Genomic DNA, 12,357 nt, shown 5'->3' with positions numbered 1-12,357 from the left:
ATATCCATATTCTTTGAGGGCTTTTGTTCTCCTGGGACTTGTTTAAGTCAAAGAGCAATAGGTGGGTCTGATGAATTGTAATATTTGAATGATCCCCATGAAAAGACTCAAGAATTTCTGCCTAGCAAAGGCAAATTGACAGAATTTTAAAATGAGGGGCAAACCTTGAATCAGCAGGTAAGGGAAGAAATCTTCATGAATAACAACCATCATCTCGAGTCACTGCAGCTCGAGAGCACTTCATGGTTGACCTCCTCGACTCATGTTATTAAGTCCTTTGCCCTTTAAAGATACCTGAAGTCAATTTTGTCACTTTAAAGACCTCCCCAGGTTCCAGCATACTAAGCAGATTAACCAGCCTCCAGCATCTCCAGTTGCCTCTGGGTTGTAAAAAACTGCTTCACCATCTGGGAAGTTACTCATGATTTATTTTAAGCCCAAGAAACACATAGCAATTCTCATGGTTGGAGCAATGTTCCCCTGATCCTGCTGCTGCTGCCACCACCAATGAGGTCCCCAGATGACACCACGAATGCCACTCAAAATCCCAATGTTTGGGGAGATTCTGCTGACTTGGAGTGGAGTGGGGTAGGGCATGGGGGCATGGCAGGAATGAAGGGTAGAGACAGGAAACCTCTGGAAAACAGGCTTTCCCATTGTGACTTTTCCATCTCTGTTTTGGGAGACATGGCCTCCTTGAATCTTTCCACTCTATTCCTACCTCCCCAGGCCCCTCTGAATTTCATTTCATGTATATCCAACAATCCATGATGGGCTAAAGGTGCCTCATGACTGGCTTTTTGGGCTGTGCCCACTGAAGAAGCCCTAGGGAGCTCCAAACACCATTGATTTAGAGCTCTGCCCTAACCCTAAATCAAGGGCATCTGGCATTGACTTAAATAGCAACTACTATAGTGGGAGGTACCAGTGGCCATGTGTCTTTAAAAAAAATAGCTTTTTTTTTTTTTTTTTTTTTTTTTTTTTTTTTTTTTGAGATGGAGTCTAGCTCTGTTGCCCAGACTGGAGTGCAATGGCGCGATCTTGGCTCACTGCAACTCCACCTCCTGGGTTCAAGCGATTCTCCTGCCTCAGTCTCCTGAGTAGCTGGGATTACAGGCGTGTGCCACCATGCCCAGCTAATTTTTGTAGTTTTAGTAGAGATAGGGTTTCACTATGTTGGGTCAGGCTGGTCTTAAACACCTGACCTTGTGATCCACCCACCTTAGCCTCCCAAAGTGCTGAGATTATAGGCATAAGCCACCACACCTGACCAAAAAATAGCACTTTCATAAACCATCCATTAGCATCAAACTAGGGTCAAGAAAAAAATTCCCTTTGCAGGCCTGTGCAACGCTGATGATCATTAGCCACTGAAGTTCTTGAAGAGTGGAGAGGAGGAGGAAGATAAGCAGGGCAAGATGTGCTATGTGCTTTGTATTAATCCGTCATGCCATTTTCTCACATGCCCCTTCTGTCATTTCCATTTCATAGATGGCGACACTCTGGAGCCAGACTCCTGGGGTTCATAGCCTGACTCTGATACTTGTGTGAAAATGAGGATAATACTAATTCCAACCTCGTGGGGCTACTGTGAGAACTTTACACTTAGGATTCTGCCTGGCAGGTAGTGAAACATTCAGTGGAATTACTATTATACTCTCTTGTCTCCTTGGATAAGGAGACAAACCTCTCAGTTGGTAATTTTTGAGGCCTTTAAGGCAAGAGGAATTTCTACTGTTGAAAGCCAGGCAGCCCACTTTTCTTTCTTTTCAATTTGGCTTGATGACAAGTTGCCTCGACCTCTTGGAGGATGAAATGAAAGGCAAGAGGTCCCTTTCCTGTACACCGCCCCTCTCCAAAGGGTCCCGACAAGGGCTGAGAAAGGGACGGTGATGGCCACATTACCTCTGAAGCTTTCAGAGGGCCTGTGCAGCTTTACTCAAACCCGGATTCCCTCCTTAGAGTGTAGGCACCAACCCTGGAGCAGCGGGCCATACATGCTGTACCAGACTTCCACCCCCTGCTTTCTCCCCGCACTGAGACGGGCCTGGGGACTGCTGCTTGGAATTCATCCCCTCACTACTGTGATTGGTCAGAGCAGTTCCTGCCATGACACAGAGGGCTCATGTGTCCTAAAGAAGAGCTCCCTCACCTTGGTGCCCTCAGCCACAGGGCTTTCCAGAGAATGCTGGCATTTTGTCCTAAATGCAAGAGTAACACCTCATTAAGGGTATTGGTGGGTAGGGGATTTCCCAGTGTAGACAAAGGAGGTTTTCATTCCACCGCTACTCCAATGGCCCGAGAGAGACCAGGCGTCACACAGGCTGGCAGAGAATGCTGCATTAAAGTGACCTTTCTGGACTAGAGGACATGAGGTTCCTGGTACCCACAAGGTCCTCCTCCTCCCAGTGCTAGCAGCTACAGAGACCAGAATAGAGATGACATCCGCTCTTCTGGAAGGGCCTCTGACAGTTCAGTTCAGAATGAGGATGGAATAAAGCAGACCTGGGAGGCTTACTCCAGGCTGTGTCACCCCCTGCATCCCTTGCACAGTGACCCCTGCTAGGTTCCCTCTGGTGGTGCATAGACTGGTTCTGTGGAATGCTTGAGAAGGACCAGCAGTACATGAAGAGATTGGTGTTCCCCCAGTGGGAACCTTTTGGGTGATAACGCTTTTAGGCAAACATCCAGCAAGAGGCTGACTCTCAATAGAACTTGACACCTGGCATTTTAACCATATACTACTTTATGACTATTCTCAGCATTGTATTCAGAAGGAAAATGAAGACAGCAGAAAGTATGCCATTCTCAATTTGATGACACTAGCTATTTATTGAGAGCCTTCCACACACCAAAGGGGGGCTTAAGCACCTTAGATGTGTGCATGTATTGCACTCTCACAGCACCCCTATGAGCTAGGACTGTGGTTATCCTCTTCATCTTAGAAATGTGTAAACTAGGTTGCAGGCAAGATGGCCAAATAGGAACAGGTCCGGTCTGCAGCTCCCAGCTAGATCAATGCAGAAGAGGGGTGACTTCTGTATTTCCAGCTGAGGTACCTGGTTCATCTCACTGGGACTCGTTGGACCTGTTGGGTGGGTGCAGCTCATGGAAGGTGAGCAGAAGCAGGGTGGGGTGTCGCCTCACCTGGGAAGAGCAAGGGGCCTAGGAACTCCCTCCCCTAGCCAAGGGAAGTCATAAGGGACTGTGCCGTAAGGAATGGTGCATTCCACTCCAGATACTATGCTTTTCCCACAGTCTTTGCAACCCGCGGACCAGGAGAGTCCCTCAGGTGTTTATGCCATCAGGCCCCTGGGTTTCAAGCACAAAACTGGGGGGCCATTTGGGCAGACACTAAGCTAGCTGCAGGAGTTTTTTGTTTTTTGTTTTTTGTTTTTTTTCCCATACCCCAGTGGCACCTGGAATGCCAGCAAGACAAAACCGTTCACTCTCCTGGAAAGGGGGCTGAAGGCACGGGCCAAGCGATCTAGCTCAGAGGATCCCACCTCCACAGAGCCCAGCAAGGTGAGATCCACTGGCTTAAAATTCTCTCTGCCAGCACAGCAGTCTAAAGTCGACCTGGGATGCTCAAGCTTGGTGGGGGGAGGGGTGTCCATCATTACTGAGGCTTGAGGGTGGTTTTCCCCTCACAGTGTAAACAAAGCCACCTGGAAGTTCAAACTGGGTGGAGCCCATGGCAGCTCGGCAAAGCTACTGTAGCCCGACTGCCTCTCTAGATTCCTCCTCTCTGGGCAGGGCATCTCTGAAAGAAAGGCAGCATCCCCAGTCAGGGGCTTATAGATAAAACTCCCATCTCCCTGGGACAGAGCACCTGGAGGAAAGGGCCACTGTTGTCACAGCTTCAGCAGACTTAAACATTCTGCCTCCCAGCTCTGAAGAGAGCAGCGGATCTCCCAGCACAGTGCTCGAGCTCTGCTAAGGGACAGATTGTTTCCTGAAGTGGGTCCTTGACCCCCATGCCTCGTGACTGGGAGACACCTCCCAGCAGGGGTTGACAGACACCTCATACAGGAGAGCTTTGGTGGGCATCTGCTGGGTGCCCCTCTGGGATGAAGCCTCCAGAGGAAGGAACAGGCAGCAATCTTTGCTGTTCTGCAGCCTCTGCTGGTGATACACAGGCAAACAGGGTCTGGAGTGGACCTCCAGCAAATTCCAGCAGACCTGTAGCAGAGGGGCCTAACTGCTAGAAGGAAAACTAACAAACACAAAGGAATAGCATCATCATCAACAAAAAGGACATCTACACAGAAACCCCAGCCAAAGGTCACCAACACCAAAGACCAAAGGTAGATAAATCCATGAAGATGAGGAAAAACCAGTACAAAAAGGCTGAAAATTAAAAAAAAAAAAAACACCTCTTCTCCTCCAAAGGATTATAACTCCTCACAAGCAAGGGAACAAAACTGGACAGAGAATGAGTTTGATGAAGTGACAGAAGTAGGCTTCAGAAGGTGGGTAATAACAAACTCCTCTGAGCTAAAAAAGTATGATTCAACTCAGTTCAAGGAAGCTAAGAACCTTGAAAAAAGGTTAAAGGTATTGCTAACTAGAATAACCAGTTTAGAGAAAAACATAAATGAGCTGATGGAGCTGAAAAACACAGCATGAGACCTTCGTGAAGCATACACAAGTATCAATAGCTAAATCAATCAAGTAAAAGAAAGGATATCAGAGATTGAAGATTAACTTAATGAAATAAAGCACAAAGACAAGTTTAGAGAAAAAAGAACAAAAGGTAACAAACAAAGGCCTCCAAGAAATATGGGACTATGTGAAAGGACCAAATCTATGTTTGATTATTGTACCTGAAAGTGATGAGAAGAATGGAACCAAGTTGGAAAACACTCTTCAGGATATTATCCAGGAGAACTTCCCCAACCTAGCAAGAGAGGCCAACATTCAAATTTAGGAAATACAGAGAATCCCACAAAGATACTCCTCGAGAAGAGCAACTCCAAGACATACAATCGTCAGATTCACCAAGGTTGAAATGAAGAAAAAAAATGTTAAGGGCAGCCAGAGAGAAAGGCCAGGTTACCCACAAAGGGAAGCCCATCAGACTAACAGTGGATCTCTCTGTAGAAACCCTATAAGCCAGAAAGAGAGTGGGGGCCAATATTCAACATTCTTAAAGAAAAGAATTTTCAACCTAGAATTTCATATCCAGCCAAACTAAGCTTCATAAGCAAAGGAGAAATAAAATCCTTCACAGACAAGTAAATGCTGAGATATTTTGTCACCACCAGACCTGCTTTCCAAGAATTCCTGAAGGAAGTACTAAATATGGAAAGGAAAACCTTGTGCCAGCCACTGCAAAAAATACCAAATTGTAAAGACCATCGATGCTATGAAGAAACTGAAAGTAACAGGTAAAATAACCAGCTAGCATCATAATGACAGGATCAAATTCACACAAAACAATATTAACCTTAAATGTAAATGGGCTAAATGCCACAGTTAAATACACAGACTGGCATTGGATAAAGAGTCGAGACCCATCAGTGTGCTGTATTCAGAAGACCCATCTCATGTGCAAAGACACACATAGACTCAAATTAAAGGGACGGAGGAACATTTACCAAGCAAATGGAAAGCAAAAACAAAACAAAACAAAACAAAAAACAGGGGTTGCAATCCTAGTCTCTGATAAAACAGACTTTAAACCAACAAAGATCAAAAGAGACAAAGAAGGGCATTACATAATGGTAAAGGGGATCAATGCAACAAGAAGAGGTAACTCTCCTAAATATATATGCACCCAATACAAGAGCACCCTAGTTCATAAAACAAGTCCTTAGAGACCTACAAAATCACTTAGACTCCCATACAATAGTAGTGGGAGACTTTAACACCCCACTGTCAATATTAGACAGATCAATGAGACATAAAATTAACATGGATACTCAGGACTTGAACTCAGCTCTGGACCAAACAGATCTAACAGACATCTACAGAACTCTCTAACCCAAGTCAATAGAATATACATTCTTCTCAGCACCACATCACACTTATTCTAAAATTGACCACGTGATTGGAAGTAAAACACTCCTCAGCTAATGCAAAAGAACAGAAATCGTAAAAAAAAGATCTCTCAGACCACAGTGCAATCAAATTAGAACTCAGGATTAAGAAACTCACTCAAAACACACAACTACATGGAAACTGAACAACCTGCTCCTGAATGCCTACTGGGTAAATAACGAAATTAAGGTTGAAATAAATAAGTTCTTTGAAACTAATGAGAACAAAGAGAGAATGTGTCAGAATCTCTGGGACACAGCTAAAGCAGTGTTTAGAGATAAATTGATAGCACTAAATGCCCACAGAAGAAAGCAGGAAAGATCTAAAATTGATGCCCTAACATCACAATTAAAAGAACTAGAGAAGCAAGTCCTTTTAAGAGAATGAAATTCAAAAGCAAACAAATTCAAAAGCTAGCAGAAGACAAGGAATAACTAAGATTGGAGCAGAACTGAAGGAGGTAGAGACCCGAAAAACCCTTTCAAAAATCAATGAATCCAGGAGCTGGTTTTTTGAAAAAATTAACAATATAGATAGACCACTAGCCAGATTAATAAAGAAGAAAAGAGATAAGAATCAAATAGACTGCCGGGCACGGTGGCTCAAGCCTGTAATCCCAGCACTTTGGGAGGCTGAGACGGGTGGATCACGAGGTCAGGAGATCGAGACCATCCTGGCTAACATGGTGAAACCCCGTCTCTACTAAAAATACAAAAAAAAAACTAGCCAGGCGAGGTGGCGGGCGCCTGTAGTCCCAGCTACTCAGGAGGCTGAGGCAGGAGAATGGCATGAATCCGGGAGGTGGAGCTTGCAGTGAGCTGAGATCCAGCCACTGCACTCCAGCCTGGGTGACAGAGTGAGACTCCGTCTCAAAAAAAAAAAAAAAAAAAAATCAAATAGACACTATAAAAATGATAAAGGGGATATCACCACTGATCCCACAGAAATACAAACTACCATCAGAGAATATCAGAAACACCTCTACGCAAATAAACTAGAAAATCTAGAAGAAACGTGTAAATTCCTGGACACATACACCCTCCCAAGACTAAAACAGGAAGAAGTCAAATCTCTGAATAGACCAATAACAATTTCTGAAATCGAGGCAGGAATTAATAGCCTACCAACCAAAAAGAAGCCCAGGACCAGATGGATTCACAGCCGAATTCTACCAGAGGTACAAAGAGGAGTTGGTACCATTCCTTCTGAAACTATTCCAAACAATAGAAAATGAGGGACTCCCCACTAACTCATTTTATGAGCTAGTGTCATACTGATACCAAAACCTGGCAGAGAACACAACAAAAAAAAAATAATATTTCAGGCCAATATCCCTGATGAACATCAGTGTGGAAATCCTCAGTAAAATACTGGCAAATTGAATCCAGCAGCACATCAAAAAGCTTATCCACCACAATCAAGTCAGCTTCATCCCTGGGATGCAAGGCTGGTTCAACATACACAAATCAATAAATGTAATTCATCATATAAACAGAACCAATGACAAAAACCACATGATTATCTCAATAGAGGCAGAAAAGTCCTTTGACAAAATTCAACAGCCCTTCATGCTAAAAACTCTCAATAAACTAGGTGTTGATGGAACGTATCTCAAAATAATAAGAGCTATTTATGACAAACCCACAGCCAATATCATACTGAATGGAGAAAAACTAGAAGCATTCCCTTTGAAAACCAGTACAAGACAACGATGCCCTCTAACACTGCTCCTATTCAACATAGTATTAGAAGTTCTGGCCAGGGCAATCAGGCAAGAGAAAGACATAGAGGTATTCAAATAGGAAAAGAGGAAGTCAAATTGTCTCTGTTTGCAGATGACATGATTGTATATTTAGAAAATCCCATCGTCTCAGTCCAAAATCTCCTTAAGCTGATAAGCAACTGTGTCATGATACAAAATCAATGCAAAAATCACAAAGCATTCCTATACACCAATAACAGACAGAGAGCCAAATCATGAGTGAACTCCCATTTGCAATTGCTACAAAGAGTATACAATACCTAGAAATACAACTTAAAAGGGATGTGAACGACCCCTTCAAGGAGAAATACAAACCACTGTTCAAGGAAATAAGAGAGGACACAAACAAACGGTAAAACATTCCATTTGGATAGGATAAAAACATTCATGGATAGGAAGAACCAATATTGTGAAAATGGCCATACTGCCCAAATTAATTTATAGATTCAGTGCTATCCCCATCAAGCTACCATTGACTTTCTTCACAGAATTAGAAAAAAGCTACTTTAAATTTCATAGGGAACCAAAAAAGAGCTCATATAGCCAAGACAATCCTAAGCAAAAAGAACAAAGCTGGAGGCACCACACTACCTGACTTCAAACTATACTACAAGGCTACAGTAACCAAAACAGCATGGTACTGGTACCAAAACAGAGATATAGACCAATGGAACAGAACAGAGGTCTCAGAAATAATGCCACAAATCTACAACCACCTGATCTTCGACAAACCTGACGAAAACAAGAAATGGGGAAAGGATTCCCTATTTAATAAATGGTGTTGGGAAAACTGGCTAGCCACATGCAGAAAACTGAAACTGGAGCCCTTCCTTACACTTTATACAAAAATTAACTCAAGATGGATTAAAGACTTAAACATAAGACCTAAAACCATAAAAATCGTAGAAGAAAACCTAAGCAATACCATGCAGGATATAGGCATGGGCAAAGACTTCATGACTAAAACACCAAAAGCAATGGCAACAAAAACCAAAATTGACAAATGGGAACTAATTAAACTAAAGAGCTTCTACACAGCAAAAGCAACCAACATCAGCATCAATAGGGAATCTACAGAATGGGATAAAATTTCTGCAATCAATTCATCTGACAAAGGGCTAATATCCAGAATCAACGAAGAACTTAAACAAATTTCAGAGAAAAAACAACCCTACCAAAATATTGGCAAAGGACATGAACAGACATTTCTCAAAAGAAGACATCTATGCAGCCAACAGACACATGAAAAAATGCTCATCATCACTGGTCATCAGAGAAATGCAAATCAAAACCACAATGAGATACCATCTCAACACTTTTACACTGTTGGTGGGAGTGTAAATTAGTTCAACCATTGTGGAAGACAGTGTGGTGATTCCTCAAGGATCTAGAACCAGAAATACCATTTTACCCAGAAATCCCACTACTGGGTATATACCCAAAGGATTATAAATCATTCTACTATAAAGACACATGGATATGTATGTTTACTGCAGCACTGTTCACAATAACAAAGACTTGGAACCAACCCAAATGCCCATCACTGATAGACTCAATTAAGAAAATGTGGCACATATACACCACGGAATACTATGCAGCCATAAAAAAGGATGAGTTCATGTCCTTTCCAGGGACATTGATGAAGCTGGAACCATCATTCTCAGCAAACTAACACAGGAACAGAAAACCAAACACCATATGTTCTCACTCATAAGTAGGAGTTGAACAATGAGAGCACATGGACACGGGGAGGGGAACATCACACACTGGGGCCTGTTGAGGGGTGGAGAGCTAGGGGAGGGATAGTGTTAGGAGAAATACCTAATGTAGATGATGGGTTGATGGGTACAGCAAAACACCAGGGCACAAGAAAACCTATGTAACAAACCTGTACGTTCTGCACATGTATCTCAGAACTTAAAGTATAATTAAAAATTTCGATTTATCATAATTTTATTGATCTTTGCTTTATATGAATTGTTGGTTTTGTAGGTCAAAAAGTGGTCAACTATTGGCAATTTCACGTAGTTTGATCTAGTATTTTGGAGCTATGTTGCTGATGTTTGTTGGTTCAGGTTTGTTATATTTTCCAATATATTGTGTGATAACCTTTTTTTACTTTAAAGTCTGTTTCATCTGCCATTTATATGTTTAGAGCAACTTTATTTTGATCAGTATTTTAAAAATGTAATCCACCTATATTTCTTCTGATTAAATTCTATTTGGACTAAAAAAAGAAATAAAAAGAAATGTTTGATGAATTAAAATAAGTTTGGCTGAGGGTATTAATTCTAGCAAAGTCAAGATATTGCTGTCTAGTACCTAGTGTCAGGGAGGATGGTTATCTCCATAGCCAGTGTATGATACTGATACATACTGATGACATATCTGAGACTGGGTAATTTATAAAGAAAAAGAGGCTTAATGGACTCACAGTTCCACATGGCTGGGGAGGCCTCACAATCATGGTGGAAGGTGAAGGAGGAACAAAGGCACATCTTACATAGTGGCAGGTAAGAGAGCATGTGCAGGGGAACTACACTTTATAAAGCCAACAGATTGCAAGAGACTTATTCACTATCATGAGAACAGCACGGGAAAACCTGCTCCCATGATTTAATTACCTCCCACTGGGTCCCTCCCACAACACATGGATTATGGGAGCTACAACTCAAGATGAGATTTGGGTGGGGACACAGCCAAACCATATCAGCCAGACAAATTTTAAAAGGCTTTACGAGATGATGAAAGAGGTTGGGAGTCAATCAGAGACAAGATCAGGACTTGTTTTTGGGCTCCAGTGTCTTGTTTGGGTGTGTTAGATGAATCATTTAACCCCACCCATAAAATATATGTATGTTTGTATGTTTTTGCACCTCTCATAGAAATATTGTAGTTACAAAGTAAGTGGCATCATTGGGTTTTTTTTTCCTCCACAATAAAGTTCTACCAACACAAGAAAAAATAAACAAATAAATAAAATAAAAAAATGTGTAAACTAAGGCACAGAGAGATTAAGTAACTTGACCAAAGTCTCAAGGTTACCTAGTGGCAGAGCTGGGGTTTGGAGTCAGGCTGCTGGCTGTAGACAGTGGCTATGCCAAATGACTCAATTCATTATTCATCATTTTCAGTCTTCTATAAGTGACCTCCCTTACTTTTCACCACCTCACACCCAACTCTCCCTCTCCATTTTTGCCACCCCTAAACAAGGCCTTCATCACCTTATCTCCAAATGAGAGGAAACAGCCTCCTAACTGTGCTCCTTCTAAGCTCTCCTCTTTCATGCAACTGTCATCTCATCCTTCCTAAAATACTGCACTGATAATGTTACTCCTGAGACAGGAGTTAAACAGAAATTACTTAGGCAGATAGTAAGGGTATGGGAGTCCTTGGTAAGGCTTTTCTTTTTTAAGGAAAAGCAACCCCAAATCATTTTCTAACAAAGAGCAGCCTCCAAGCTAGGAGCTTGCAGGCCTGAATACTGGCAGGAACTAACGACTAGAGCTGTTCAAGGTGGCGGCTCCATCTTCCCTTCTCTGCCAACCACGTGTGCTGTAAAGGAACAGAGAAGATGGCACCTATCAACTGGAAAATCCATTTGCATAAGAAAATTAGACCAGCCTTCCTCACATACTACGTACAGACGTCATACCTGATTGAACCAATCTGTAGGGCCTATGTAAATCAGACACTGCCTTCTCCAGCCTGCCTATAAAATCTGCTGTGGCCTGTGACTGCTCCTCTTTTTGGACATCTCTTTCTGTTCGGCAAGGGGCTGCTCTCTTCTCTCCTTTCTCCTGTCTATTAAACTTTTCACTCTTTAACCCACCCACATATGTCCATGTCCTGAATTCTTTCTCAGTGCTGGACAATGGACCCCAGAGTATGTACCGCAGACAGTGTAGCAGTTTCACTCCCTTGCTCAAAAATCTGTAAGTACTCCTATTCCCCACAGATCAGGTTCCATATTCTACGGCTGATGTCCAAAGCCCTACAACCTCAGTCTTGCTGTATTGATTTATTATCATTCACTATTGCTTCGATGCAGTTAAATTGTGCTGCATTTGACATAACTGAAATTGATTTATTTCCCTGCCCTTTCCTGCCAGAAAGTCTCAATTCCCACTGTTCCTCCTGCCTGAAAAATCCTTTGCTTTCTAATTGAGTCCACCCATCTGCAGTTCGAAATCCTATTTCCTCTGTAAGCTTCCCTGTTCCCCCTAACCTGAAATGAACTCTACCTTATTTGTGTCTCAGGGGCTATGAATGGGTGGTCAGCAGATGCATTTTGTTTGGGCAACCAGTTTTTAGAAAGAAATGGAATATGAATGTCTTTGGATGGGGCAAATGTTTTCGATTTGCCAGCCTCCCTTCACTCTTGATGTTCTTAAACCCAGCTCTCTTCACAAACTTATTTTAGGGTTTGCAAACCCTGTGTGTACAGCTAACTGGTGAGCTCTTCTGTCTTCTATTGCTACCTTATTTATCCTTTTAACGTTATAATTTCCAGACTGCCTTCAGAGAATTGCCTGACACTGTAGATTTGTCTT

The sequence above is a fragment of the Chlorocebus sabaeus genome, chromosome 4, assembly GCF_047675955.1.
Source record: "Chlorocebus sabaeus isolate Y175 chromosome 4, mChlSab1.0.hap1, whole genome shotgun sequence".
Lineage (NCBI taxonomy): Eukaryota > Metazoa > Chordata > Mammalia > Primates > Cercopithecidae > Chlorocebus > Chlorocebus sabaeus.
This window is presented reverse-complemented; position numbering follows the sequence as displayed.